The 20316-nt window shown below is 38.6% G+C and overlaps 1 protein-coding gene across 3 annotated transcripts in view; it reads right to left on the bottom strand.

The window, feature by feature from the left end:
- The window catches only part of Hivep2 (HIVEP zinc finger 2), a 220281-nt gene that overhangs the window by 22346 nt on the left and 177619 nt on the right, over positions 1 to 20316 (bottom strand). For all 3 annotated transcript variants that reach the window (XM_045157882.1, XM_045157883.1, XM_004651154.2), the window contains 2 exons: positions 10484 to 10578; positions 672 to 716 (listed from right to left, as the gene is read on the bottom strand). The gene's annotated coding sequence lies outside the window, so the exon portion shown is untranslated. The remainder of the gene's footprint in view (positions 1 to 671; positions 717 to 10483; positions 10579 to 20316) is intronic.

The raw sequence follows: 20316 nt of genomic DNA, 5'->3' as shown, positions 1-20316 counted from the left end.
GTGTGTGTGTGTGTGTGTGTGTGTGTGTGTGTATGCATGTGTTTACCCCAGAAGTAGACCTTGGGCATCTTCCTCAGTCACTCTCCACCTTATTCTTTGAGACAGGGTCTCTTGCTGAGCCTACAGCTCATGGATTCAGCTAGACTAGCCAGCCAATGAGCCCCAGGAATTCAGTCTCCATCTTCCCAACATGGGTTCTGGGGCTTCAAACTCAGGCCCTCATGCACCACAAACACATTTCCACTGAGCTGTCTCCCTAGTGCCTTCATATGATTTTTTAAAGCCTTCATTAAAGAAAAATTACAGCTATTCCTAACCACCTTTTATGGCTTACATACTGAAGTGTATTCTATATTTCTATACAGAATTATATTTGATAGCAATAGAAAACATACACATACCATAGTATAAATATAAATAAACACATTTTAGAAGATATATCTATATGAGATAGTTTGTATGCTATATTAATATAACATAAAGATATATTTGTAGCTTAAGAACAGTGATTAGTAGAATTAGACCAAGGTAAGAAGAATAAAAGACTATCAAATTAAAGAAAGCATAACCATATATCTGAAAAAAAAAAAACAGTTCTAAAACCTTCAACATTTACAAAGCAAAGTCTATTTGAGGGGCAGTAAGGGACAGCTTTAAAATGAAATGATTACCTGAATGGTTTAGAGTTCTTGTGAGCATGATTGTCTTGATGCTTCCTAGGTACAAAATAAATGCCATTAGGAGAAATTATTCCATTAAGCACAGCATTACTACACAGAAACACAAGTTCCAATTTCCAGTTCACTATGTATAGGACTTACAATGTCATGTGCCCTAAACAACAACAGTTGGGACTACTTCAGAATGCACTGACCTAGAACAGCACACCTTGTATTGGGCAAGAACAGTAGCTGGAGTACAGCCAATGCCTCTTTTGATGTGCAGGCTTGGGAGGCAGAGAGATGGGGCAGAATGATATCCAAAGAAAACAAATTGTTAAAAAGCTATAGTAGGGGATATGCTAGTTGCAAATTATCTAAAACAGGAATCATAAAAGTAAACCAACTTATAATAGCTAAAAAAATGAGTAAATTTAGCCAAGGAGTTGAATGGTCTCTATGATGGACATTATAAAACATCGATGTAGAAGACTGAAGAAAGATGGGCTAAGGAGATGCTCCACGCGCACTCGCTCCTCAGGCTGAGGAACCCAAGTTCAGTACTCAGACCCTAGGCAAAGGGCCGGTGTAACTCCATCATGCTGACACTAAGCCTGGAAGCAGAGATGGGAGAACTCCCCAGACGCTCATGGTGAGCGTGGCAAAGAACAACAGTGTGAGAATCCAGAGCGGGGAAATCAGTCTCAAGGGTGTTGACAGGCGAGGACTGACCTCAGAATTGTGCTCTGACCTCCATGCAAGCTCTGTGTCATGTGCATGCCCTCACATAGACCCCCCCCCCAGCAAACAATGACAAAAATATAAAAAGAGAATGAAGAGGACATACATATTTGGGCTGGAGCAATGGTTCAGCAGTTAAGGCACTTCCCCGCCAAGCCTAACGACCTGAGTTCAACTGTCTAGTACCCATGTAAGCCAGATGCACAAAGTGACAAATGCATCTCGAGTTTGTTTGTATATGGCACACCCATTCCCTTTCTCTCTCTCTCTCTCCTTACAAAAAAAAAATTATATACAATAAAAAGACACAAATTTAAGAACAATGAAAGGACATCCTACCTTCATGGACTGGAAAAATTAATGTAATTACGTAACTGTACTACCAAAAGCAACCTAACAAACAACAAAATTCCCACCAAAGTCACAACAGACATTTTTTTTTACAGAACTGTAAAAATCTTTCTTTAATTTACATGGAATTAAAAAAAAAGAAAAATTAAAACCAAAAACTTGAACAAAAAACAGTCAATAGCCAAAGGCATTTTGAGAGAAGAACTAACAAAGACATACCAAGTAGCTTCAAAACATACTACAAAGCTGTATTTGTCAAAAAAGCAGACCGCTACACCATAGGCCAGTGGAACAGAACAGAAGTTCTATAGTGAACCCATACATGTACAGCCAAAAGTGCTGGGAAAATTGTGTATCTACATGCAAAGAATTAAACCAGACACCTGTCTCTGAGCAGTTAACAAAAGCTACTTCAAAGTGTATTCAAGATTAAAATATTCGATGAAACTATGAAATCACTAGAAAATATGAAGGAGATGCCTTAGTACACTGAATTAGGCAAGGAAGTTTTTCTTCTGAACTACAAAGGAAACAGTCAATGGAACTGAGGGACAAGCTACAAGATGGGAGGGAATGGCTGCAAACTATGCATCTCACAAGGGGTCAATATCTAGAATATATGAAGAACCCTACAGTCTGAATAGAAAAAAAAAAAGAAGAAATAAACCTTCAAAATATTCCAATGGCAAATGGGAGAGAAGACATACAACTTGCCACCAGGAATATGACAACACTTACACCTTAGATACTCAAAGCAAAACTAAGATGGGAGATCACCTCACCACAGCACAGGTGGCTGATATCAAGAAGACTGGAGATAACAATTGCTAATATGGCTCTAGAGAACACACAACTCTTGTATACAGCAAGCACATAAACTAGGACAGCCATAGGGATAAATGGATGGAGGTTCTGTAAGGAACAACTATATAGTTATCTATATATAATATATATATAGTTATCTATATATATAGTTGTTATATATATATATATATATATATATATATATATATGTGTGTGTGTGTGTGTGTGTATGTGTGTATGTATGTATGTGTGTATATATATACATACACACACATACATATGTGTGTATATATATATACACATACATATATACATACATACACACACACACACACACACACACACACACACATATATATATATATATATATATATATATATATATATATATATATATACACATACATACACACACATACACACACACATACACATATATATGAATCTCCACCACATGACCCAGTAAACACACTACTGGCCAGATAATGACTGGGAGAAATGAAATGAGTATGTCAGAGACATCTGCCCTCTGACTGCTGCAGAAGTAGTCACCATCAGCAATAAGTGGTGGCAACCTCATGAATGGATAAAGCCATATGTGGCACATCTACACCACAGCATAATAGCTATCCTTTCAGAAAGATAAAATTTCATTGTTTTGACAACAAGTAGGGATCATTATGGCAAGTGAATTAAGCCAAACACAGAAAGGAAGGCATGAAGCATGTGGCCTCACTCATACGCAGGACTCTACAAGAGTGGATCTCGTACAAGTTGGCAGTAAATGGTGCCTATCAGTGACTCAGGAGAGTGAGGGCGGCTGATTTATCAGTGGGTATTAAGTTGCATATAGACAGGAACAACAAGTTCAATGTGCTCTTGTATGAGAGCTGATTATAGAAAACAATCTGACACACATTTTAAAAACTAAAATAAAAACATTTTAAAGTTTTCATCCCAAAGAAATAATATGTTTTTGAGAACACAAATGTCTAACTAGATTTACATGCTAAACAATGTTTACCTCAATCAAAATATCATATGGTAACCCATTTATGTGTACAACTTTTAACTCTATGCACCAATTAAAAATAAATCTAATTAAAATTTGAACAATAACTGTAATATTTTTGAGATAAGATGGTTGTTTCAGAACTTTTTACTTTTTAGGACAAAATTTGCCTAGTTCTAACTCCATATATATATATATATAATGAGATTATTAGTTTTTCATTTGTGCCCATAGTTATGAGCATTTAATGTAAAAAAAAATCCTCTTTTGTTTTTTTCTGAAAACTTATGTCCTAGTGGCATGAAGGAGTCTTCTAGATGAGGGTGAACGACAATTTAATTACTGTTAGATTACTGAACTTCCATGAAGGGACTGTCACTGTACTACATATAGAAGGATCCAGAGCTTCAACGCTGCGTTGCATCAGTCGTGATGCATGCTGAGGTATTTCTCTGGTAGCCAAAATGGTGGTGTTTATCAGAATTGAATTGTCCACACACATTGGCTCAGAAATTCCATTGCTGAAAGTTCCTCCTGAACAAGTTACTTTTACAACTGCAAAAAAGACATGTATACTGGGACTGTTTATGTAGGGCTCATCCAGAAAACTAAGCCATGAAAAAAAAAATAGTAAAGTTATGAAGTACTGATATATAAGTGTATGTAGAATGACCGATAGTGACATTAAGTGCAAGAAAAGCACCTATTGCACCCTGGCATGTGTAATACAATCCCATGTATGTAAAAGAGAAACAGGAGAGAAACATAATTCCATGAGCAGCTTTCACCAGTAGTTAAGTTGTAGAAACGGATCTTGGAAGTCAGAGGAAAAGGAAATGATTTTCCCCAGTTTACCTAACAACTGTTGATAATTTAAATGTTTAGTTTTCTGAATCTGAGAATGTTTACTGACTTAAGGGAAATCTAGGTTAACAAAAAGATGCCATGGTGCCAAAGTACTACTGTACAAATCCCAAAGGGGAACATAAGCACTGTTCTAGTGTCCATGGCAAATTCACAGAGCTCTGCTGTGACCGTGATGTATGCGGAGGAGAGTGTGCATGTTTCCATGGGACACTAGGCCTCTTGGGCGAGAAATCACAAGACTTGTGTCATGAGGTTCCTTCTGCTAGTAGCAAAAGAGCAGAGCTGTAAGTACCAGTCGAAGAAGCTGAACCACAAACACATGAACTTTGGTCTTACAGAAAGTTTTACATTGGGTTCAAGTTTTTCCCTCGCCATTATTTTCCTAATCTGACAGAAGTGATGCCTTCAAAATACATTGATAGAAATTAACTTCATCAATTCCAACCAGGAAGTTCACAAGAGTACACAATGTTGGACCTGAATCAGTGGAACTTTAAGTGTAATTAACTCATTATTAAAGATTATTAAAGATGGGCATAACCTGTGTTGTTGTTATCAGAGGCAAGTAAAATCATCTATGGAAGTGGGGTGTGTTTCTGAAACATATGAGTTCCCAATTGAGATTCAGTATGCAGAGTAATTTCTGTGACTTTACGGAACTCATATATATATATACTTTTTTTTTTAATCAATGATGATCTATGTAGACAGGACTTCTGCTAACAGAAAGCATCTAAAATTCAAAGTGCTTCAAAGTCTGAAACTTCTAGAGCATCAAAATGATACTGCAGGTCCCAAGTTCTACAACTGACCTCATGCAATGAGGTGGACTTAAAGGTAGACACACAAAAATTATTATCTAGAATTACTTTCAGGCCATATATACAAGGTGCGTAGGAAAGGTGAAAGCATTTAGACTTGGGTTCCATCCCTAAGGTACCTCACTCTGTCTTTACAAATATTCCAGAATGTGAAAGAAAAGAAACAAAACACTTCTGATCCCAAGCATTTCAGGAGAGGAACACTGAACCTGCAGGAACATTAGAACCTCTCACTCACTGGCCATCTACCATGTGCCAATCCTGCTCAAGGGTTTAAAGTGACTAATGTGCTTTGACTTACTTAGTCCTTATGACACCCAGAGACTACAGGAATCACTCACTCCACTCCACAGTGGAGGAGGTTGTGTCAGACCCTGAATGTAATCCAATCTGGCTGTCCTCTGAGGGCAGGAGGTTTCATCTCTATCCTCCACTAAGTCTTATCACAATTTAAAATACTATATCTTCAATAATATTTTCCCTTAAGTATTTTTGTTAACATCAAGGTATTTTCATTAAATGTCCATATTTGAAATCCCCAGCATTTAAAAAATATTTATTTATTTATGAGAAAGAAGGAGATTGAGAGAGAGAGAGAGAGAGAGAATGGGCATGGCAGGGTCTCTAGCCACTGCAAACAAACTCCAGGTGCATTCGCCGCCTTGTGTATCTGGATTTACATGGGTTACTGGAGAATCAAATTCAGGTCCTTAGGCCAGTGGTTTAATATATATCTTATTTGAGAGAGAGAATGAGAATGAGTATGCCAGAGCCTCTAGCCACTGCAACAAACAAACTCCAGAAGCTTGTGCCACCCTTATGCCAAAGATTTTACATGAGTACAGGGAATCCTACAGTAATCCCTTGGCTTTGCAGGCAAGAACTTTAAAACCTAAGCCTTCTATCCAGCCCTTTGAAAGTATTTTTATATCTTTATATATTTATTTATTTATGAGAGAGAGGGGGGGAAATCCCCAATTTTTAATGGTACTGGGAGAATATATCCAAGCTGTGTGTCTGAATTATAGAAATGGCTCCAAAATATGTCTTTGTAGAAATAAAAAAAAATCTATAACATAAATAATGCTCTTTCTACACATTAAAGTATTAAATATGCAGCTACTGTGAGAACATGATGAACTCTTGTTTTTCTCTGCTTTTTTTCTTTGAAAATCATTACTTTTAAGGAAAATAAGAACCTCAGAAGTGAAAATTAGATATCACATCCCACTCTTTGGTTGGCATAAAATATATTGCATTGCTAAAATATAAACTTTAAGTACAGTCAGAATACTTAAGTATTAAACAGAATGTAATGCTTTAACAAAGAAGTACTATTTTCTAAATCAGACTCATGATAAAAAGTTGAAAACATCACACCACAAACTATATAAAAAAAAAAAAAAATATATATATATATATATATATATATATATATATATATATATATATATATACCATTCTTATGCACTGAAGGGAAAACATACACTAGATGCACCAAATAAAATTTAAAGACAACTATAGTTTCCTATCAGAGAATAAGATTATTTTGAAGATAGATTTCTGACTAGAAGATGAGGAAAGATGACTAAAATAAAGTTCTAAATCATGTAGGCAATGGACAGAACAAGAATTATCTAGAACACTGCATTAATTGTTGGGTTTATTTTTAAGAAGGAAACAAATCAGAATGCCATATGTACTATTTCATTTTTAAAACTCAATTTTGTTAAAGTAGATACAGGAATAATCTATCCAAATAGCATGTTTACCTGTATTGTTTTTAAAATCGAAAATGTTAACCCTATCAAACACTAGATTAACTCAATTATGCACGAGCCTCTGTCAGGAACTCTTTTTGAAGATGGAGCCACAGGGAGGCTTTCTAGGTAAGTACACCTGTGATGCCCCAGGATTGGATCAGGAAAAGGATGGTTCTCCACACTATGTTTCCTATCCCTGGGACTATCCCTGGGACCTTCCCGAAGAGCTTGTCCCAACTCCCTGCCCCATAGGGACCCTCCGATCCACAATGCTATGAATGCTGTGTCTAACATTTCAACTTCAGGGAAAGGCTTAGAATATTATTAAGGAACTGAAAGTCAGCTCTGCTCCACATGAACCTTTACATTAGCTTCAGAACATATCTGAATATACATCATTCCCTCCGGTACCATCCTTGGGTATCCTTCAACTGATTCCTCCTCACATAAATCACTTGGAGATTGAGGTAAAAAGAAAGGTAGAAGAAAGAGAAAAAAAAAATAAATGGCAGGTCTTTGGGCAATTTACTGATTTTGTTGATGAACTTTTATATATGGGAACTGCTTCTATTAATTGCTTATCTCGAGTTGCTTTGCCTTAGAAAATGAAAAAAAAAAAAAAAGCCTGTAATGGAAATCATGTGTACCACAGATCATTTATTGCCTGTGGCATTTCTTTCTCTTTAAACACAAGCAAGATTTGGATGTGCTCAGAAGTTCCTCTGCTTATTTCCTTCGCTTAAGCTGAGGAAAAGAAATTACTGTGAAAACCACAAGGCTTTCAACGTTTAATCCAAACTTTGATAAAGACATCCTTAAAAAAAATAAGGTGACACTTTTACTAAAGGATTTAATCTTTAAAAAAAAACACAAATTCTTCAATTGGTGATTTATTACAAAATGTTATGAAAATGCTCATAGATGGGAAAACATTTTTGTAAGTATATTAGAAATGAAAATCTACATTAAATGGGTCATTGAGTCTAGGAAAATACTTTCTTTGGACCTATTAATATTATTACAAATCATGAAATGTACCATTGCACACTCTAGAATTGTAGTTTAACTTTCTCAATGTCGATCTGCTTAGAGTCATGAAGAACTAAAGTAATGCTGTTAATTATAGCTTGGTTATTTCCTTATGATCATACTGATACATTGTTAAAACTCTAGAATAGTATGCTAAAGGTAAATTTTAGTTTTTTTCCAATCTGTAAATATGCTAAAAATGAAGCAATCTGAGAGCAATTTTTCACATGAAAACAGCTAGTTAGCATTTTATTCACTGTGATTTCTTTTTACAGTAACCAAACCCACACAAAGTCACTTTTGGCACCCATTGCCAATAAAGGAGTTGAGATTCCAAGCACAGTCTCACATTTATGTTTAAAATGTTCCCTAACGTTTCCAGAGTTATGAGGCTAAAAGTCAGATAATATGACTTTTAAGTTTGCTACGGATAGTGCAATGGCCCATAGGCATCTTCAACTCAGAAAAGACAGGCAACATCTGGCAGGTTGTGAGCCTGGTCAGAGAAGGGCCGTGTTGAAGGAGACAGCACCCTCTGCATGGCTGCTTCAGGGGCAAGGGAACTAAAGGGACAGAGGCTCAAGAAAATGATTGTGCGAGGAAGAGTCGCCAGTTTTCTAACAAGGCGCCCTCGCTTTCGGTTCTCTTCATAGTCCCACTCCCACAAATTTGGCATCAAGTTAAACAATCTTCTCAGAAAGGCCCTGACAGACCTCCTCCGCGGTCTCCTCGGGAGAACGGCTGGCTGGTATTGGCAGGGAGTCAGGACAGGCTCACTGGGCACTAGAATAAAGACCTCAGTCTCCAGGCTGTCCATCAGTGATCTCTTCTCAGAAAAACACTATCTCCTTTTTTTTTTTTTTTTAACCCCAGGAAGTTATTACTTGAGTTATAATAAAAATCAAGTGAGCATTAGATAATAGTATGATAGTTAAAAATGGGATACAATGATGGGCAACTAGTAATACTTTTCTGTCTCTCATATTTTAATAGTAAGACATTTCTTTTTTTTATTATTATTTATTTATTTATTTATTTGAGAGCGACAGAGACAGAGAGAAAGACAGATAGAGGGAGAGAGAGAGAATGGGCGCGCCAGGGCTTCCAGCCTCTGCAAACGAACTCCAGACGCGTGCGCCCCCTTGTGCATCTGGCTAACGTGGGACCTGGGGATCCGAGCCTCGAACCGGGGTCCTTGGCTGTTTGGTCTTTCATTGACAGTTAGGTGGTATTATGTTCGTAAACGAAAGGTAGTTACTTTCCAGCTGCGTTAGATTAGGGACAAAGTGTTGTAGGAAGCACCTAAGCGCTGCAGTGCTGTGTGCGCCTGTAACGCCTGCACAGGAGGCAGAGGCAGGAGGGTCAGAGGCTCGTCCTCAGCTACATAGGCCAGCCTGGGCTATGTGAGACTCTGAAAAAGAAAGGAGGGAGAGAGCCGGAAGGAAGGGAGGGAGGGACAGGAGGAAGGAAGGAGGGAGAGAGGGCAGAAAGAGGGAGGGAAGGAACACTTGAGCATGTCAGAGCGGCACTGCTTACAAAAACGCTGATGGCCCACTACCCACAGTGACGACATGCTGCATCACTGCACATGTGCCCAGGCACAGAAGGTACCAGATGGTAGAAAGCCAACCTCTTAATAAAAGTCGTAACCAGTGCCCGAGACCAACGGAATACAGATTTACTTCCATAGGATGATTTTCCTCAAATCCAAATGTGTCTTTCAATTAAAAAAAAAAAAATCTCTATAACACCCTTAATTCTTCTTAAAATGAGCAAACTGCCAATAGGAAAAGATTACTGTAATATTGTCAGAAACCTTGCCAAACAATTCAGAGGACTTTCGGAGAAAGGGGAAATCCATGTGATGGCACCCTTGCATTGTACACACTAACTTGGTATTTAAAGCTGGATGGGAAACTGTAGTCCGTTTTCCCATGCGGGCAGCCACGTGGATATCACAGCAGATGTCTGTAAGCCTTGAATTTTCAGTCAAGCCATGTATGATTTATTTTTGATGATAGCATACTGCTTGTAATATTTTGTCAAAAAAATTTACTTTTTTGTCATTTGTGATTGAACTTTTACAGGGGCCTATTTCCCTAGCATATATAGAAAGTATAAGGATTACCAAGGATTTACTAAAAATTTTACATAGAAATAAACTGCATCAGAAAGAACTTCTCCCAAGTGAAATTATCTCAGTGAAGAGAGCTATGATTAATACTGGCCTATGAGGAAAAACAAAAACCAAAATACATAGTCTTTTTCAACCTAAATAGAATATATCATAAAAATTAAAAAAAATAAAGAAAGAAAATAACATTTACCAATCAGGTTGATAAAGTCAGTTTCTATAGAAATTAATGGGAAACCAAAACTGCTTCTTAACTTAAATGTGAAAATAACAGAAGAGAATAATGAATTTTAGTTATTAACCTGTTATCCTCATATCAATGAACTGTATCACACTCGGCTTTGCTTCCCAAGATGCCAACTCTCTCCATAGGAACTCATGTACAGCTTCTGGGAATCTGGAGGATGAAAAAGAACATTGAATAGGCATACTTATTCTTCACCCACAGAAGTGGTCTGCTGTCAGGAAAAAAAAAAAAAAACATGGGGTTGTATTTCCCAACAAGCTTCTTTTTTTAATTTCAAGGAAAAAAAAAATCCTTACTGCAACACAGTGTAAATCTTTAGGATATACACTTACATTAAAAGAGAATTTCTGGCTGGAGAGATTGTTCAGTGGTTAAAGCACTTGCCTGCAAAGCCTACCAACCCAAGTTCAATTCTCCAGTACCCACGTAAAGCCAGATGCACAAAGTGGCACAGGTATCTGGAGTTTGCTTGCAGTGGCTAGAGCCTCTGGCATGCTCATTCTCTCTCTCTCTCTCTCTCCTCTTGAAAATCAATCTATCAGTCAACCAATCAAATATTTTTTCAAAAAAATGGAATTGTCTGTAACAATACAGGTAATTACGAAAGTAATGATAAGCTAAAACTTACTGTATTGTAACTAAATAAACATGGTGGTATTTCACTCCAAGCTACCATTTTGCCTCCTTCTGACATTTCCAACAAAGCTATTTTTGCAGACATCATCAACTAGACTTCATTGTATGATTGTGAGATGACTTCATAGAAATTTTTTTTCCAGCTGCTATATTCTTAGCTAAAACTGATGCCTGACCAGGAATCCAAAACCAACCAAAGAAAAACAGTGATCCTACATACCAGTTAAGTAATGAAGAAAGGGGTTTTTATTATAGTTAGCATTAATATTTACCCATGTCTGACCCAAAGAAATGCAAGGAAAAGCAAGATAATCCAAATTGAAAATATTATCACACAGAGGAGCATAGACTAGAGTCTGTGTGGTTCAGTGAATAATGTTCTCCATAGACTCATGTTGGCAAATTTCAGAAGGTGGATCCTTGCTGGAGGAAGTGGGTCCTCGGGGGCAAGCCTTCAGTTTTTATAGCTTGGCCCTATTTCCTGTTTGGTCTCTGCCTCCTGCCTGTGGCTACAATGTGACTAGAGAGCCTCCTGCTCCTACGCCTTCCCTGCCATCATGAAAGGTAACCCCTTGAAGCTGTTAGCCAGAATAACCCCCACCCTTCCTTAAGCTGCTTATGGGCATATATCTTGTCCTAGCAATAATAAGTAAAATGACACATACAGCTTTTCATGTCTATATCACCCAGAAGTCTGGAGGCTTAGAGCAGTTACAATTGCAAGTTCAAGGTCACTATGCACTACAGGGTGAAACCTTGTCTTTAAAAAATAAATGAGTAGGGCTGGAGAGATGGCTTAGCGGTTAAGCACTTGCCTGTGAAGCCTAAGGACCCCGGTTCGAGGCTCGGTTCCCCAGGTCCCACGTTAGCCAGATGCACAAGGGGGCGCATGCGTCTGGAATTCGTTTGCAGAGGCTGGAAGCCCTGGCGCGCCCATTCTCTCTCTCTCTCCCTCTATCTGTCTTTCTCTCTGTGTCTGTCGCTCTCAAATAAATAAATTAATTAATTAAAAAAAATAAATGAGTAAACTATCTGTCTATGGTTATTATGTATTTGCTATTTTTAACTTTTTTGAAAGAGAAAGAGGGAGAGAGAGACAGAGAACGGGTGCGCCAAGGCTTCCAACCACTGCAGACAAACTCCAGATGCATACGCCCCCTTGTGTATCTGGCTAACACGGGTCCTACAGAATCGAACCTGGGTCCTTTGGTTTCACAGGCAAAAGAGTTAACTGGTAAGCCATCCCCCCAGCCCTGTTATTTTAATTTTTTATAATTATTTATTAAAGAAAAAGAGAGAAAGAACGGGCATGCCAGATCCTCTAGCTACTGCAACCAGACACATATGTCACCTGCATCTGGTTTTCATGGTCTCTGGGGAATCTTGGTTTTAGGCTTTGCAGGCAAGTGCCTTAAGTACTAAGCTATCTCTCCAGCCTCCTATACTTGTTAATTTTTGTATATATTTTATTTATTTATTTGAGAGAAAGAGAGAGAATGGGCATGCTAGGGCCTCCAGTCAGTGCACCCCCTTTTGCATATGGCTTATGTGGGTCCTGGAAAGTGAAACTGGGATCCTTTGGCTTTGCAGGCAAATGCATTAACCGCTAAGCCATCTCTTCAGCCTACTTGTTATTTTTTAAATATTGCTCTTTATTCCTAAGAAGCTATTTCATAAACCCTTTCTAAAAAAGACTAAAGCATTAAGACCTGACGGTTACGATGTGCTTCCTCCCTCTGGCCCACTACCCAGATGGGATTGAAGGAACTGGTGTACTTTCCTCCCCCAACTCTAAGACTCCTTGTGCACTTTGAGACATGAGTCACTACAAACATGTAGGCCTGCTTGGTTCCTCCAGAGACGCAAAAGGTGCAGGAATAGCTTCTGCCATTGAAGCAGGAGCCACGTCAGCAGCAGATGAATGTGGGTGGTCAGATGACATGCTGTTGCTCCCGATGCAAACAGCAAACGATGAAGTGGTAGGGTTATTTTCCTTTTTTAAACTTTATTCTCCTTGCCTCAAATCAACGGTTGCTAGCACTCAGAATGACACCTGACAAGTTCTATTCTAGTCAAACCTGGAAGTTCCACCAATGTCAAATTGAAGGAACAGTGGAAGGGACAAGACAACCCTCTGTAAGGTGAGTATCTATACCTCAAGAGACCAAATATCACCTCATAATGATAGTAATAATAACTATTATCATCATCATCATCAGTTTTTTGAGGTAGATTCTCACTCTAGTCCAGGCTGACCTGGAATTCACTATGTAATCTCTGGGTGACCTCGAACTCACAGTGATCCTCCTATCTCTGCCTCCTGAGTGCTGGGATTAAAGGTGTGCGCCACCACGCCCGGCATCACCTCTTTTTGAAACAATAAAATGAAAGTACATTGAAAGAACAAACAAAATCTGGCCCTTGGTAGGAGGAACTTATTTGAAATTTAAAACAAAATAATAATGATATTTCTCAGGAAGAAAAGTCAAGGAAGAAACCTCTGAATTATTTTGCATTCTAAGCAAAATTCACATAAGACATAAATAGGCCAATATTCTGTAGATAGTTATTTATAGTCAACACATTTTTTTTTTTTTTTGGAATATGCAGTGACTACCTATAACTGGCCTTCCATTGTCACTGAATTAGGAGGGGAAAAAGGAGAAAGACCTTATTTCTCAGTAGTTCAGGTCACTGTTCAAGCCAGCTGCCTCAACAGACAAGCTGAATACAAGAGTGTCTCTGAAAGCTGAGACCAGGCTCTCCAGTCAAGCCCTGGCAATGACCACTGCAAATGGAGCACACTCCTTAAATGACTCGGCAAGTTCTGGTTACAGAAGGTCTCTTGCACCCAATAAGAATTTTTGAGAACTGACTCAACAGATATAATCTCATGGCTTAAAATCCATGATTCTTGTAATAGTTGGGGTTTCCTTTGAAAAACAAAAATCAGTTGTAATAACGCCATGCTTGTCTTTTACCTTGTAGAGACTTCCCAGTAATTAATGTGATCTTTAAAGCAGTGATCCAGGAGAAATTAACATGAAAGTTATACAACTGATTAGACTAATTTTGCCCAAACCTCAATCAGTTATAATCCCATAAGTTAGGCAATTAGTCTTCTTATTAAGATGAAGACAGGGAAATGCCCTCTTAGGAAATTACTTTTTCAGTTAATTTTATGTGAATTTTTGTGCATTGCCTTTTCCATCAAATAAAATTCTTTCCTCAACTTCTCTTGACATCATAATAATACAACTTGTTTACATTCCCTAGAAACCAACAGCTCATGTGGTGCCCTATTTAAAGACCATACGGAAAAAGAGGAGACCGTCATCTGTGAACTTTACTTTTAGATTATTCAGTTCATAAGTTACTAGGCAATAAAATAACATTTAATATAACTAACAAGTCTCAGAAAGAGTGCTAACAAATCCTGTCAAGTACCCTCAGTTCACTTAAAATAGATTCCTAAATATAAGGTGAAAATTATCTTTCACTTAACCAAGCACAGGCCACTTTCTCTGTCTGGATTTTCTAATCACCCATCTCCTTATTTGTGATAAACACTTGGAAGCATGAGTATCGTTGTTTCTTCACCTATCTACTCTTAGACAAAAAAAAAATCCTTGTCATTAGATATTTGTTGCTGCGGTATCATATGTTATTATCACTAAACAAGGGGAATACTGCACTGATGGATAAGTAGAAGACAGAAAAATGGGTATTTGAAAAATATCCACTGTTGCTATCCTTTATTCCCAATCCTCTACCTTTCCAGATTATCTTAAAAGAAGTTATGAGTTAGTATGGCTCCTAGATGGGTCTTGCGAAACGCTAATATTTCACCAACAAAGCTCTCAGGCATACATAACATAAGTACGTCAAACACCCTCACCTCTGCCAGGACAAAAGCATGTCTGCTGGATCATAATTTTATGAGAATTGGAAAGCTAAACCAGTAACACTTTGAATGAAAGTTGTCCCAAATGAAATCAATCACAATGTGCATAGACTATGACAACCTGCATTTCTCAGCGAAGGGACTATTTAAGCATGGCACGATCCGAAGAATGAACACTACGCTTTTGTCAGCTACAGAAGTGGGAGCGCATTCCAAGCCAGTGACTTGAAGATGGAAGTCGCTGAAAGAGAAATCAAGAATTGATGTCCATGACACACTCCCATCAGTTTCACACGGCTTTGTAGACAGAACCCACTCACCTCTATCAAGGAAAGAAAAACAAGGCTCTTGTAGCCTATTACTCCACTAAGGGAGTATCAAGAATGGCAAGATAAGAAGTAGTTGAGGGTGACAGATAAGAACTGTTGAATCGGTTCCCCAGGTCCCACGTTAGCCAGATGCACAAGGGGGCGCACGCATCTGGAGTTCGTTTGCAGTGGCTGGAAGTCCTGGTGCACCCATTCTCTCTCTCTCCCTCTCTCTGTATCTGTTGCTCTCAAATAAATAAATAAATAAATGAACAAAAAACAATGCCTTCCTTTTGAGAGAGGGTCTCGGTAAGTTGTCTAGAGTGGCCTTGAACTCATTCTGCAGACCTGGCAGGCCTTAAACTTTCAATCTTCCTGCCTCAGCTTCCTTTGCAGCTAGGATTATAAGCTTGTACCACCAGGCCTGGGGTTTGTTATCAAGCTTCTAAGCTCTTCTAATGAAAATACCTCAAAATAAATATTTCAAGTTGAGTAATGATATTACCTTCCAAAAGCAAGGACAATCCTTCCACCCAGTCTCTTTGGTTACAATACCTAAATTTTTTGTCAAGGAAGCTATGGATCACCTCTACAGAATGGGGAATATTGCATTGTTTGTTTTTTTTTTTTAAAGAGGCAAGGCCAAGTATATGGTGCTTAAAGGTACATACCTCTAACTCCCATGCTCAAGAGCCTGAGGAAGGAGGATTGAGAGTTTGAGGCCAGCCTGCACTACATAGTGAGACATGATCTGAAAAGAAAATTATTGTTTTATTATTCATGGTACATTTTCTATTTTTTCCTTTATTTTCTTTTAGTTTTCTCTAACCTATTTCAGTTTTTATTATGTATTTATTTATTATTGTGTTTTTTTTATTTTTTTGAGGTAGGGTCTCATTCTATCCAAGGCTGACCTGGAATTCACTATGTACTCTCAGAGGCCTTGAACTCACAGTGATCCTCCTACCTCTGTCTCTTGAGTGCTGGGATTAAAGGCATGCACTACCATGCCCGGTTCTAACCTATTTTTTTCTTTCTTTTTTTTTGGTTTTTCGAGGTAGGGTCTCACTCTCGTCCAGGCTGACCTGGAATTAACTCTGTAGTCTCAGGGTGGCCTTGAACTCATGGTGATCCTCCTACCTCTGCCTCCCGAGTGCTGGGATTAAAGGCGTGTCTAAGCTATTTCTTAATGTTATTATGGCACATAAATACTTCAAGGGAAGTCAATTTAAATACTTACTCTTCAACTAAATACTTGGAGGAATTTGGATAAAATGAAAGTAGGGGACTGGAGAGATGGCTCACCAGGTAAAACACTTGCCTGAAAAGCCTAAGGATCAGAGTTCAATTCCCCAGTGCCCACATAAATCCAGACGCACAAGATGGCACATGTGTCTGGAGTTTGTTTGCAGTGACTAGAGGCCAGCCTGGTGTGCACACTCTCATTCTCCCTTTCTCTCTTTTTGCTTGCAGATAAATTAAAATTAAATTAAATTAAATTAAAATAAAAGCAGGTTTATTTGATTACCACACACTGAAGAGAAAGGGATGATGTAACAAGGTTTTAACTCCACTGGACTGTTTTCTCAAGTTTTATCTTATACTTCCTATTTGGTTGCTTCTGAATTTACAAATAAAGTCACAATGCTTCCTCCCATTTTCTTTGTACTCCTGAATGTCCCATGACTAGCATAGAGGAAGAACAATGTTCATTTGGGATTATGTGAAATAGAAAAGTCAACTTGTAAAGTATGTATTGTATTTTTCAGTATTAAAAAAAAAAACAAAAAAAAAAAACAAGTTGACCTTGCCTGAAGAAAATCCTTCCCTAGGTAAGAATGTCCCATACAATGGGAGTAATAGCCAAAAGCAATGGAAGCTGAGCAGAAACCCGGAACTGCCTCTCATATTTGATGCTGTGAAGGATATTCAGGTGTGATGGAAAACACTGCCTTCAGTCTTTATTCACTAGGTCTGAACACAGTAATGGTTCTTCAAGGAGAATCAAGGCAAGGCCTGTGACCATGTTATTCTTTCTAGATCAGTCTTGTCTACATCTAATAAACTGAGTGGCAGAGAGAATCAGTTGTTTCCTCTCTTATCATGTGGACCAGAGAGTGGGGAAGCTGTCAGTGTAGGACACAGATGGTCTTGGGAAATCCAAGAGCATATTTTGATTCAACACTGTCCCAAGATCTATGAAACACCCAGGGTAAGCTATGCCTCAAGATCAGAAATGGATGTGTGGTTAGCACATAGCAAAGCACCCTGAACATCCACTGTTATCAGAGTTTAAGAAACTGGGTGACTGGGGTGGGGAAATTGCTCAGTGGGTAAACCATGTGTGGTGCAAGTGGACTCTGGACCCAGGCAAATCCCAAGTAAAAGAATCCAAGTAAAGGTGATTGTGGGAGCTCCTATCTGTGTTCCTATGATGAGATAAGAAGTGGAGACAGGATAATCAGGGGCCAGCTAGCCTAGCACATGTACTGGTGACCAAGAGACCCTGCCTCAAAGAAGGTGCTAGGCAAAACCTCATACCAGAGGTTGTCCTCCAACCTCCGCACACGTGCCTTCCACCCAACACACAAAAAGACTGTGACTGACCAAGAACTTAACAGAGGTAAGTGTTCAAATGAAACAAACAGAAAACTTTATAATTACATATACTACCCTGTAATATAGGTACCCACTGGCACTTTGGTAAACTCTAAATGCCCATCATGTTTATTCAGGCTTGTCATAAAACATCTGCTTTCCTACAAATTTAAGGTATCAAAAAAAAAAGATTCTTTCAAGCATGTCTTTAAAAGAGCCCACTGGACAAATTCTGAAGGACAATTCTAGAACCCGATTGCTGGTACATTCCATCACTCATCACTTTCTCCAATGCTTACATAGAGAAATGGATTGTAAGAAAGAATCACTGCAATGTAAGATTCATATATATATTTAAGTTCAAACTGATATATTAACTCATTTACCAAAAAAAAACCCCTCACATGTGGATAATTCCAATTAATTTAATAACATACAGTATGAAAGTACAAGTATGGAATTCAAAACAAATAAGACATGATTCCCTCAAGGAGATTAATGTCTAGTGGGGGAGGGAAACATATATGGAAGCAATAAAAGCCAGAGAAATAAGAGATTGTTGGGGAATGATGCATATAAGAAACAGTATGGTAGGTTTTGTTAAAAAAAAAAAACTTTATTTAATTATTTGCAAGGAGAGAGAGACACACACAGAGAGACAGAAAGAATTAATGGGCAAGCCAGGGCCTCTAGTAGCTGTAAGAGAAGTCCAGATACATGCACCACTTTGTGTATCTGGCTTTACATGGTTACTGCGGAATTAAACCCGAGTCACCCAGGTCGTTAGACTTTGCAGGTAAGCTCCTTCACCGCTAAGCCATCTCTCCAGACTTATTGTGTTAAAAAGAAGACTTGGACTTAGCAAGGCAAGTAAAGATGCATAAAGAAGGCATTTCTTGTGACTATATCTCCACGTAATAGACATGACCAAGGGGTGACAGAGAAACCATGTACAACTGGGGCACGAGGCAGGCAGGCAGGAGGACAACAGGAGCTAGGACTAAAAGCACTGGTGGTGGCAGAAGGAAAGGGGCATTAGGTGATAGACAAGGAGGACCACCACAGAGGAAGACGGCATAAATTTTGGGGGGCCACTCTTTTAGAAGGCACGAGTGCAGCACTTTCCATCCCTTTCTGCCCAACTTCTGCAAGTGCGTTAACGTACAAAAGAACTGGGACTGAGGGGAAGTTTAAGACAGCGGAGAAGAAGATGCCAGGAATATGGTCAGTCATGGAATAAACTCTTGCAAAACAGGGAAAGCAAAGGGAACTCAGCGGCATACAGCAAAGGATCAGTTCCAGCGGAGAGAACAGAAACTTTTCTTTTAGAATAGGCAGAAGGAAGAAATAACCTTTTAGATTGCAAAGAAAATGAGAAAAATCTCATTAAGATGCTCTTATCTCCATGGAAAAAATAGAGGGGTAGGTCATGAGAGCGTTGTAGGGAGTTACAAGTGGTTGAACTTGATGAATTTAAACAAGCATTGACTTTGAGCCGTTAATGCATGTAACAGACTTATGTAAACTACTTGTTGAGCCATTTTCAAAGACACTTTGCGTCAGAATATATGCCAATTTCAATTGAGCAACATATTCAAAAGTTTATGTTCTTTTTTAAAATATTTATTTATTTGAGAGAAAGGGAGCATGTGTGTGTGTGTGTGTGTGTGTGTGTGTGTGTGTGTAAACACACCAGGACCTCTTGCCATTGCAAACAAATTCCAGAAACATGGGCCAGTATGGCTTTACATGGATACTGGCAAGTTGAACCAGATGGCAGGCTTTGCTATCTTCCTAGCCCCACGTTTATCAATTCTATCTCAATAAAAAGATCTGAAGATGATGAACTTGATCGAACCCACTGTCTACAAACAGATTTAAGACAATGTAAAATCTTACGTATGATTTTTGACTGCTTTGTTAAAGCTGAGGCAGTCTGTTTTTACACGCTACTTGCTAAACTGATCTGCTCTGATTTTAGAGGAATTTATTATTGGGTTTTAGGAACACAAACCATTAGTTATATATCTGGAATACAGACTCTTTGTCTTATAACTTTACTTCATACTGAATGCTCAGCAGGACAGTGGCTGGCACAGGAGAAACAGAGTAGATAATTTTCAGAGGAAGAAACGGATGAACTAAGGAATCAGTACGGATTCACTGATGGGTTGTGTCCAACACCTGAGACAAAGCCTTCCTTGCCTGGTGACCAAAAGAGGACATTCTACACCCAGTATATGGGGCATGGAAGATCACCTGCAAGACCGCAACAACTGAGGAAACAAAATCCCAGAGTGGTGATGACCAATAGACTGAATTGGACTTCCAGAAAGTTTAGCATCCCAACACCTCAAAGTGGACTAGTCTCAGAACTTCTGGAGCTTTCCTAACTTCTTAACATAGAGAGGGGGTTCTGTTTTCAGATATGCTGAGATGTGC

This window comes from Jaculus jaculus, chromosome 9 (assembly GCF_020740685.1).
Source record: "Jaculus jaculus isolate mJacJac1 chromosome 9, mJacJac1.mat.Y.cur, whole genome shotgun sequence".
Taxonomy (NCBI): domain Eukaryota; kingdom Metazoa; phylum Chordata; class Mammalia; order Rodentia; family Dipodidae; genus Jaculus; species Jaculus jaculus.
Note: the sequence above shows the minus strand (reverse complement) of the source record. Positions and strands in the feature narration are given on the sequence as shown.